Here is a 12,038-nt window from a genome sequence, read left to right on the forward strand (position 1 = left end):
AAGGTAGATGCTGTTATTATCCCTATTTTACAGATGAAAGAACTAAGGCAAACATTCCTTGTCCAAGATCTCATAGCTAGTATGTGTTGAAAAATATTTGGCATTCTCTCTCTCTCTCTCTCTCTCTCTCTCTCTCTCTCTCTCTCTCTCTCTCACACACACACACACACACACACATGCACGCCCTCATACAAACGTACACACACATTCAACTGCCAAAATTATATACAACAAACTACCCTCTGCCCTCAAGAAGCTGACATTTTTCAGTAGGTGAACCACTGTACACCATAAAATCCTACCTCAAAATGCTTCCCCTTTGATGTGTTGAGCTTTTAGGAGATGTTAGAATTCTATTAGCAACAATATTTACTTGAAGATAGTATTAAGTTCTTTGAGGTCAGGGACTTAATTAACTAAATGGCACATATTTATTAAGCATCTACTATAGGCCAGACACTGTACTAGGTGCTAGAGATACACACACAATTCCTACTCTCAATGAACTTACATTTATAGAAGTATATCTCTATCTCTATCTATCTATATATTCTCATATGTACTTTTCTTAGTGTATAGATATATTATTTATAATTATGTATTTATATATACATACACTTACTATGTTGGAAGCAGGACTAGTGATTTCAAACTCAAAAGAGGTACTGCTATTCATAGAACCCTTTGACTCAGGGTATTGGGCTCCCTGCACCATTGTGAAAAAGCTTTCATGAGTTACCCACAGCTTGACTAGCTTTTTTCTTGATGAGCCTCCATGATCTTGACTTGGTTCATCATTGATGACAAATATCACATCTGTCATCAAGACCAAATACTCAAGTCCTTTATTGCTTGTTGTATCTACTACATAATTGTACTCTGTTGATGTACCCTTTGAGAATTTGGGATCACCTGCCCACCACAATGAGACTGAATGGGAATTCAGGGAGGAACTGGAATAAACTCATGAGGTTTGCAGCAAAGATATCCATATGTGTCTAGCTATTCTAGAAAAGCCATGGCGTTCCTTCAAAGAAAGGGCAATGATTTTCTCAGACATAATTCTATTGCAAAAATGATTCTAGGCCTTCCTTATCAGTGTCTAGCTGTTATTTTTAGTTTTATTGACTTTTTTTACATTCAACCTGTTTTCTGTTTTTATGTCGATCAGAATGATGGATTTCAGTCCTGAGGGGGGAAAAAAGCACCTCTTTGTTCCTCTACAATTCTATTTATGGTTTTCTCCAGCTATGACTCCAGGCAACAAATCTTTAGAGTGCAAACAATTACACATTTTTAATAGAGGTGAATAATTCAATTTAATTCAACAAGAATTTATTAAGAGCCTGGTATCACCAAACTTATTTCCAAATATGTCAGAAATACTGTAATCTTCAAGGCCTTTTCTTCCTTCCAATGTCTATTATAGCTGAAAGGGACCTTGGAAATCATCAAGTCCAACTCTCTCATTTAAAGATGAAGAAAGCAGGTGATGAACCTATTAATTTCCTTCCCTTGTATATGTATAATATTTGCTGTAGGTAGGAGTGGGGCAGAGGGGATGAACAGGAAGGAAAAGGAAGAGAAGAATAATTATTTTTAAGGTTTCATAAGAGTTGCTTCTTCCATAGTACTGAAGCCTAATATAGTGGAAAACGTACCACATTTGGTCATAAGAAGACCTGTACTTCCTCTTACAGTTCTTTATCCCTCAAATGAGGGAGATGAACCAGAGCCTCTAAGGCCCCTTCCAGCTCCAATTGGATGATCCCATGATACTAACTTGGGAATGATAATGTCTTTAATATCTAGTTCATAGTGTTTTTGTACTTTAAAAGTTTCAGAATATTTTTTGAAAAATAGTGAAACTCAAATATGGCAAGTTAGGATGAAGTATGCTGAGAATGATGAAAAATATGCTGTCATAGAAATATAACATTCATTGTTCAGAATACCCATTTCTGGAAGCTAAGGTGATAAAACAAACACACAAACACACACACACACACACCAGCTACTAAGTTATTTTAATTTAAGGAAATTAAAGTAATACACATACATGCACACACATATAAGGATATATTCATATTAATATATGTCAGCAACTAAGTTATTTTAATTTTGATAAATCTCTTGACGTCCATATACCAGATAAACTAAATAAGTCTCTTTTTCCATTTGTAACCAGGGACAAAAATAGTCAAAGTGAAACTAATTTGGAGGCCCTTGTTTTCTTCAGGACGACAATAATTTTGAAAATGAACCAAAATTTCCTATATCCCAAAAGGAAGGGAAATATTGGGCTCATTATATAGCTTCATTATTTGTTAAGAACAAGGGATTCTGATAAGGTTCTCTCTAAGAGCCTAACAATGGTAAAGTTTTGAGTCCCCATTTTTTTTGTAGGTTTTTGCAAGTCAATGTGGTTAAGTGGCTTGCCCAAGGCCACACAGCTGGGTCATTATTAGATGTCTGAGGCCCGATTTCAATTCAGGTACTCCTGACTCCAGGGTCAGTGCTCTATCCACTGCACCACCTAGCCACCCCCATTGAGTCCACATTTTGAAAAACTCTGATACATGAATTATAGTATTAGCTTCTCCCTTCCCCCTGCCCACCAGTGAAAAACTCTTAGAAAAATATGGTGACAATGCAAGTGGGTAACATTTAATATCACTGGTCCCTAGTTTCTTCATATGCAATATTAGGCAATTAGAATAGATTATTTCTAAGACCCCTATTTTAGAAGGCTCTGCATTTATTATCCTGTAAATGTTACAAATATTTATAATCTCTATAGTCTGAATACCTGCAACTCTATGAACTTTAAATTTTATATATATGTGTATATATATGCAAACATACATATCTGTATACATATATTTCTTTGAATTCTTGAAAAGCTTTGATGAATTTGCCTGTGTGGATTTTCAGAAAGCACACAACTGTTGCAATTACTTAGCAAGACATTTTTTTTTATAATGCATCTGGGACCAGATGTGGTATTTTGTTATACCTTGGCTCTTCATTTCAGTTTATGGTAATTAATCTCTCTTTCATTGGAGAGGCAAGTGAATTGCCTTTCCAAAACATTATAAATCTTTTGTTAAATTCATTATGTCACAATGCTTAGAGCTAAAATTCTTTGCTACTGATACAAAGTTGATCCACAGGTACCAATGGAAAATAAATTGCACTTTTGGACTAAAAGAAATTATCATCAAAATTACTTTTAGATGTTTCCGTTTAACTAGAGTTAGGTCAGAGGTCCTTAACCTGGAGTACATGAACTCTTACACATATATGGGTTTGTATGTCTATAAAACACATACTTATGTATATGCATGTTTACATTCATATATGTATATTATGATTCAATATAATCGATTTCCTTTTTAAATCTTATGTATTGTATTTTATTGTTTAAAAATATTATTTTGAGTTAGAGTTCCATAGGCTTCATCAGAGTTACTACCAAAGGTTTCCAAGACACAGAAAATGTTCACAAGCTCTAAGTAAGGTAATGGACATAGCTTGTGCTGACTTTGCATGATTCTACAAAGCCACTGAAAGTTGGGCATTTAGGGGTGGCTAGGTGGCACAGTGGATAGAGCACTGGCCCTGGAGTCAGGAGAACCTGAGCTCAAATTCGGCCTCAGATACTTAATAATTACCTAGTTGTGTGACCTTGGGCAAGTCATGGAACCCCATTGCCTTGCAAAAAAAAAAAAAGAGAGAGAGAATTGGGCGTTTATACAGGAATACTGAAAGATCATAAGATCATAGACCTAAAAAGGGCCTAGGAGGTTGTCTAGTCCAACTCCTTCATTTTACAGAAAGGGAAACTGAGTCCTAGAAACATTAAGTGACTCAGAAATATACTTACTGGAGTCTACAACTTCATCCTTTTGAGTCACTTGATTGATATATAAGTATAGTTTTTTGGTTTTTATGGATAACTGCCAAACCAGCTGTAATTTCAAAAGAGTTTTTTTTTTTCAAAATTTGTCAGCTATTTGATGAGAAATTTAAAAGGAACATTCATGACCCAATGAAAATGTGGGTCAATGGATAAAACAATGACTTTGGAATCAGAGGGTCATTTCATTGTTTTATCAGATTTTGAAAGGGACCTTAAAAGTCATTTATATGGACTTAAAGGGTGTGAACTCAAGTGTCATTTCAAATTCATTGCTTCTAGTTAAGAGATCTTTCCACTGGATTACATTTCCCCTGTATCACATTTAAATTCAAATCTTCTGTCTCTAACTTACCACCAGTGCAACCTTAGACATGGGAATTAAAAAACTAGACCTCAGTTTCCCCACTCATAAAATGGAGCAGTTGGAATAAGTTATCTCTTATGGACCTTCCTCCTCTGCTTCTATTATCCAGTGATCTCTGAATCTTTGCTATCTAGCAGAGTGCTCAATTTTAAGTATTTAAATTTTTGTTGAATAAAGAAGAATTACTCTTCTAAAAGTCATCTTAATTGTGACCTCCTTGAGGTCAGGGACTTTCTTTTGCCTCTTTTTTCCAAACACTTAGCAGTGTATTGGCCTTAATCATCTTGTTCAAAACGGAGTTTTCTATGTATCCTTTCCTAATTAATCTGTTCCCCAAATTTTCAGTATCTGCTTAGTGCCATCTCATTTTCAGACATCCAGCTGCACAATTCTGAAATCATCTTTGATACTTTATGCTCCCTTATATCACTCTTAATTGCTGTCTCCACAATGGTGCTTTCCTTCCCCTTTTCTCTGTTCACCATCAATTCTGTTCTCCTCTAGTCTATTTCAATAGCCTCCCGATTAATGTACCTCCCTCTAGCTTCATACCAATGTTAAATTAATATTTCTAACATATATATATACATATATATATATAGGTTTAGCCTCATTTAAAACTCTTCAGTGGGTAGGTATTCTCTCTAAAATTATGTTATAGAAATTAGCATAAAAGGTAATTTTTCAAAAACAATAACTTACTTGAGTTATACAATCACAGTCTCAGCATTAGAAAGGCCATCAGTGGCCATTAGAGGCAAATCAGAACTAAATAAGAATGTTTTAGAAAACTAGCTGACAAGCAATCATCCAAGCTTTTATTTGGAGAATTCTAGCAGCATGGAACATCTTAGCTCCTAAGGCAGTCCATCCTTCCTTTGGTCTACTCAAATTATTAGGAAATATTTTACTACCATAATACCTAAATTTATCTTTCTCCAATTTTTACCTTGTTCTACCCTCTAGGGCCAAGCAAGACGAATATGAATAATATTAACAATATTATCAAATGATGCATTTCAGTTTTATAGTGCTTCGTTTACGTTATCTCATTTGAGGTTTATAACTACTGTTTGAGGTGCTTTGCCCCATTTTATAATGTGATTGTAAAATTGTAAAAAGATGGGAAAAGCTGAGAATGAGAGAAGCTAACTGATTTCCCCTGGGTCAAAGAGGCAGGCTTTGGACCAAGTCCATCAAGTCCCACAGTCTATTCACTGTAGTTCCTAGCTCCCTTTTCCACATGATAGACTTTCAGATCTTTAACTCAGTTGTGATATCCCCATTGAGATGAATGGCTGAACATCCCCAGTTCCTTCAAGTAAGCCTTCTCTAACAACATTTTGAGAGCCTTCACTTGATTGTCTGCCCTTCTTTGGATACTCTTCATTTTATCAACAGCCATCTGAAAGTATAGTGCTTAGAAGTGAACACAATACACCAAACATGATTTTGAACTGAATGATAGGAGCCTCAATATTGCCTTTATTCTGAAAGATGCAATATTCTGGGAAAACTACAGAGAAAACATTCAATAAATCAATAAGATTAAATAAATGTCATATCATAAAAGTAGATTTAATATCCTATTTTGTGGCTGCTCCCAGGGCAGGAGTTTTCATAGTACCCCACACCCTATGTCATATATCAACATAATGTAACCTACTACATCAGGATTCTGTTATTAGTTAATTAGAGAAATATTTTCAAAGGCTTTGGGCTAACTTTAATACCATTTTTTAACAATGGAGACTTCTATCAAGAAGATATATTAGCAATCATCAAGACCGGGCAGGAAAACTGATGTCCCTGAGATCAAATCCTGCATCTAAGTGATGCAAGGGATGGAACACTGGCCTTGGAGTCAACTCCTGAGTTCAAATCTGGTCTCAGATACCTATGAGCTGTGCCCCCCCCCCCCGGGCAAGTCACTTTACCCTGTTTGCCTCAATGTCCTCATCTGTAAAATAAATTGGAGAAAGAAATGGCAAAACTCTCCAGTGCTTTTGCCAGGAACACTACAAATGTGTTCACAAAGAGTCAAAATAGTCCAATACCTTCATTTTTACACACACACACACACACACACACACACACACACCCCAGCAATGCCTTTTTGTCTTATATCGCAAAGATTTCATTTCTCATCTTCAGATTGTATCCTTACTTAAGACAAAGAGAAGCAATTGAGCCTAAACATCCAATGCAGGGACATACTGTGTTTCTCCATCTCTCCATGTATGTGTTTATATATGAGCATGCATATGTGTATATGTACACATGCATGTCTCTACACGTGCACATATGTGTGATCTATCTGTATTTCTGTATATAATATCCTTGTAGTCTCCTAGATCTCTGCTTATAATAATAATGTTTGTCTTTCGTTTTTCAAGATGACCGTGACATCAGGGAGGTGATGCCATGAAAGCACATGCAGTGGATTTAAGGGAGGAGATTCTGTGTTAAGTCCCCAGCCTCACTTTCTCCTCTGAAGCCACCTGGGTCCAGTGGCCAGATAGGGATCAGGATGCCTGGAGATGGCCCTGGATGCCAGGCAATCAGGATTAAGTGATTTACCCAAGGTCACACAGCTAGTAAGAATCAAGTATCTGTGGCTGGATTTGAACTCCCATCTTCCAGCCTCCAAGTCCACTATGTCATCTAGCTGCCCATATCTCTGGCTTGCATCATTAGGAATATAGTGACTAGAAGAATTAAAAAGAAAATTTTCAGTGTCAATCTTAATCCCTCGCTCTTGAGATGTTGGATTGGAAAGAATTTTGGAGATTTATAACCCAACTCCTTTATTTTATAGATAAGAAACTGAGGCACTAAAGGTGATGAGATTCATGAAAATTCAAACATAGTGTCAGTATTTTAACTCAGATATTCTGACTTGAAATCCAGTGGTCGGTTGGTTGGTTGGTTGATTTTCCCACAATATCCAATTGTCTCTCCTAGAGTAAAAGAATAACTGTGTTGTCTGCCAAAGGAAGGGCTATTTGTGTCATTATCTACTGTAAACTCAATACCATAACCCACCAATTGGATTATCTACCCCCAGGATCATATAGAGATATAGAGATGACATTTTGGTAGTTGGAATAAAGTGGATGGAAAATCATTTACTAAGTGCCTACTTATATGTCAAACACTATGATAAATGTTGAGACTACAAATAGAAAAATCAAGTTATATCTATGTTTAAGGAAGTCATATTCTATTTAGGGGAAGATAACACATATTGGAATGTCTGTCAGCCAGCCAGATGACAAGGCCCTTGGGTCTTTAAGTGACATAGTTGGGAAGGCAAAATCCAAGTGAAAATGGGTCATGAGGTTTGAAGGGTACATTGGGGGAATGAATTGTTTGGTCTTGAGTGGTGATTTCTAAATAGAAGAGAATGAGATGAACCTTTTATAAATTATCTTACTGTGTGTGTGTGTGTGACAGAATGAAAACCCAGAAAGCAGAAATAGTCAATTTAACTTTTTTTCTCTAGAATTCATCTCTTAGTGTTGAGATAGTGTCTTTCTTTCAGTTGTGTGTAACCCTATTTGGGTTTTTCTTGGCAAAGATACTGGATTGATTTGCTATTTCCTTCTCTGTTTTATAGATGAGGCAAATATGAGTAAGTGACTTGCCCAGGATCACACAGCTAGGAAGTGTCTGAGCTCACATGTGAATTCAGGTCCTCCTGAGCCACAGAACTGGTGCCCCTTCTAACTACCCCCATATCTCTTAATAGTCATGGGCATTGATTAATGATTGATTGAAAGGTCGTTTGATGTTTCATCTGTAATACATTGTCACTGCGTGGTTCTAAGTGGGTTATGTGACCTCTCCCCAAAGAAGTTTTCCTCTTCTAGAAGGAAGGAACCTGTATCAATGAAAGCACAGATCTAGTCCCTTTCCAATAAAGAACATCTGCTTCTAGGTTTTTTTCATGCCTTGAATTTTTTTGTTCAGTTGAAATATCTTTATTTAAAATTTTGTGTTACTGATTTAAGTGATAAAGGAAATGGAAATTTACTCAAATATATGTCTTTGATCAGTTAGCAACCCCTTCTAAAAGTCAGCTGTCCAAGCTGCCAATTAGGGTGTAAAGAGAAACTGCTCATCATAGGGGAGATTAAGACCTCCTTTGCTCTCATAATTAGTATGTTTTGCTTTGAGGAGATTCTTCAAGTGTTAACTCAATGACCTGTGCCAGTGACACAGAGATTTATCAAAATGGAATAGTTCTGCTAGCTAATTATTTGCAAAAAAGAGTGCCAGACAGGTGTTGAACTGTCAGACTTTTGAGACAAAAATTATTATTTGAGGTAGTCCAAGGCTACTGTCAAAATAGAAGTGGAGAATTGCTTGGGTCATTCCTTGAAAATATGCTCCCCTTAAGACATCCTGCCCTTCTCGTGACTAGGGAAATATCAAGCTAGTGGATCAACTTAGAAATGAATCTGCCAAACGGGTGGAAAATGAGCCAGAGATGAAATGAATTTTCATGGCTGAAGCATCCTAGGATCATGGTGTTTCTGCAAATTCTGTGGAAAAGACAAAAAAAGAGCAAAACTCCATAGAATAATGGAGATGATTAATGCATTTGAACACTTGAGTTGTTTGGGAAACAATTAGGAAATCATAAATATAATTAACTACCTTTCTTTTAGATGTGGCTACAATTATGTCCCTTAACTAAATGTATAGTCTATTTTTTGAATATTTTAAAAAAAGATTCTCTGTTTCTTTCCTCTGTCTGTATCTGAACAGCTTCTCATATGGAAACTCCCTCTACCTAGGCACAATCTCACCTTTTCTATGCTTTATAATCCTAGAGAATTACCTAATTCACTCAGATTAAGTTATCTGTTCAGGATTAAACTATTTGACAGAGATGAGACTTGAACACACCTTGATTTCAAAGAGTTCCATATTCATGACAATGTTTTTATGTAAGATAAAGATCTCCCTTAAAATCTCTAATTTTTCATTTCCTATTCCTTTGCCTCAGACCATCTTCAGGTAGGACTTGTTCAAAATATCTCACATCAGATTCACTTGATGTTCTTTAAACTGATGTCTTTGCATTGTCATTGAAGAGATCATTACTGACCTTGGCATACCTTTGATATTTGGAGGATCCATGATTTCATTTCCTTACTTTCTTCAGTAATGAAAATCACCAAGTCTACATGTCTTCTCAGTCAATGGATGGGTGTGATGGCCTTGTTCCTCATGTTGATTGAAAGGTACAATGGCCTGGTAGGAGCCAGGAAATCTGGTTTGATGTTTCATCCAATACATTGTCACTGTGTGGTTCTAAGTGGGTTATTTGACCTCTCCCCCAAAGAAGTTTTCTTCTTCTAGAAGGAAGGAGCCTGTACCAATGAAAGAAAGCACAGATCTAGTCCCTTTCCTCTATGGTGGAATCTAGAATATCACAATGTTGCCTAGTAACATTCCTCAGATATCTTTCCATTGTCCTGGGGACCACTTGTAATTTTTGATTCTTCTGTAATAGTGCTGTTTTATGATTCTAAATCATACCTGATTAAAAAGTGAGGTTAAAAAAAGTGACCTTTCAGGTCATTGGATAAAAGCTTACTCAGTTCAACTGAGAATCCTTCAAGTTTCTGGGCAGGGAGGGACAGGATCATAAGATTTATAGCTGCTGCACAACCATCATTTCACAAATAGAGAAATTGAGGTTCAGAGAGGATAAGGGATAGTGTTCTCACTATGAAACTACACAGTTTAAAGAGAAAGACTTTATAAATCCAGTCTATGTCCCTCATGCTTCAGTCAGAGGAATGACTCCTAGCATTCCAGACATGTGCATGATCAAATAGCCAAGATGTCCAACCTGCTGATGTTTACATTTTCCTTGAGACATAGAGGGGATCATTGTGATTCATTACTTATTTCCTGTGACCTTCACGCCAGTACTTTGTCACCTCATGCTCATTGTCAGTTAGCCAGGTTACTGACTTACCACCAGGAAAGGGTTTTCTGAAAACAGAACCTTGTTTTTAATTTTACTTTGGAAATCATTCATTTTAGTAACATTTGTTTCCATAAAAAAATTGAGCCACGTTGTTTCACAAAATAGAACTCTTTTCCATTTAATTTGCCTAATAATTATGATTAATCTCTTCTGCTGATAAAATTTTTGCTAATAAGAGTATTCCATCCCTAATTCTGAGAATGAACAAGGAGTTATTTTATATCCTCAAATATCCCAAACCAACTGGTGATATATTTAGCCTAATAAGCTTACCTCAGTAACTGCCAAGAAAAAATAGATGAATAAAAATAGTTGAATAGAAATAGATGAATAAGTAGTTTAAAATATCTCTATGGGTGTCATTGATGTGAAATATTTTTCTTATTCCCCACAACTCTGGAAACATTGTGATTTTGAATACCCTTGATTATTGAAAATAAAGTCTAAAATATAGATCTTTGGGTTTTCAGTCATCTGATTCATGGGGAAATGATGTTTTACCATCATTTCTGTCTTAAAAAATGAACAAATAAAAATGTGATACACTTTGATTCTTGCCCAAACATATCTCTTCTTGCCTTCAAGCACCAATCAGAAAGAAGAATGCGGTGGAGCTTATCCTTATACTTAGAGCTTTCTTTTATTCAGAGAAAGGTTTGTGGACTTTTCATGCAAAATTAATTTTCATTTATTCTTCCTCCCTACTCCATTCACCCCTTTTGTGAATGTCCTTTTACTTTATAGCTGTACCTTCTCTCATAGGTGAATAGGGAAAAGTAAGCACATATATTCGGCTCTTTTTCTTTAACTTGAATCTAGATTGTTAAGAATGTAGAAGCTAACATCTAAAAAAGTGGTGTTAATCTGTATGCATGGACATCAGACCTTCTGGATCTCATTTTCCCCTAACCTAATCCCATACTTCAAATTTCTCATTATGCCCTTACTCCCTCAGAACATTGCCTTCACTCGATATCAAAGAGCATTGGAGAAGTTGAGGAAGGAAAGTATGTCAGGGATTGTGGAACCTAACAAGAAGCAGCAAATTGGGTGATACCAATGTCATCACAGTCAGTAACATCTCTTGGGAAGGAGAGGTTGACTTTCCTCATGCATGAAGGATGATCAACAGGAAAGACTGAGAGGGAAGTCTCAAGCTGAGAAGAATCATTTAGGATATCACTGGGCACCATTCACAAGCATATTGGAATTGTTGGAGATTATCTGAACATATGAAGAAATCTGATTCTCTCCTTTGAATTATTTACTTTGGAGCCAGCATTACTTCCTGATCATTAAAGAGGCAACTTTATATTTATATTATACAAATTTATGTGTGTGTATATACATGTATATTTAGATACACATAAATATATATACTTATGCCAAGTATAAAGTGTATTTGCTGCTGCCTAGAATTTAACCTCTGAGTTTTTGCTTTGATATTCCCATCAGTTAGTCTAGTGTCTGATACATAGTAGTTACTTAAATACATATCAAATTAAATTAGGAAAAAAAAATGATCCAAAGAGAAGACTGAATTAAGATATATGTGACCTGGGTTGCAGTCCTTTCCCTGTCATTTAACTAGTTATTTGACTTTGAATGAGCAGCTGAATTATTTCATGTTTGTTTCCTTATCTGTTAAGTCAAAGAAAGAGACAAGATCATCTTTATGATTTATTCTTATAACAGCTTATAGCATTGTATGCTTAACTGTTCAGAAATAAAAAGGAGGTCATTGA

The 12,038-nt window shown here is 35.9% G+C and overlaps 1 protein-coding gene and 1 long non-coding RNA gene across 16 annotated transcripts in view; one reads left to right on the forward strand and one right to left on the reverse strand.

Annotated features, from left to right (window-relative positions):
* The window catches only part of NAALADL2 (N-acetylated alpha-linked acidic dipeptidase like 2), a 1,546,126-nt gene that overhangs the window by 1,141,811 nt on the left and 392,277 nt on the right, over positions 1-12,038 (forward strand). The window lies entirely within an intron of this gene.
* LOC141490735 (uncharacterized) lies at positions 8,156-10,123 on the reverse strand. 2 transcript variants are annotated; one of them, XR_012469323.1, is made up of 3 exons: positions 9,895-10,123; positions 9,413-9,667; positions 8,156-8,833 (listed from the first exon to the last, which is right to left on the reverse strand). It is a non-coding gene; the product is annotated as an uncharacterized LOC141490735 (long non-coding RNA). The 2 variants fall into 2 exon arrangements; XR_012469324.1 differs by having other exon boundaries at positions 9,403-9,667.

The sequence above is a fragment of the Macrotis lagotis genome, chromosome 6, assembly GCF_037893015.1.
Source record: "Macrotis lagotis isolate mMagLag1 chromosome 6, bilby.v1.9.chrom.fasta, whole genome shotgun sequence".
NCBI lineage: Eukaryota > Metazoa > Chordata > Mammalia > Peramelemorphia > Peramelidae > Macrotis > Macrotis lagotis.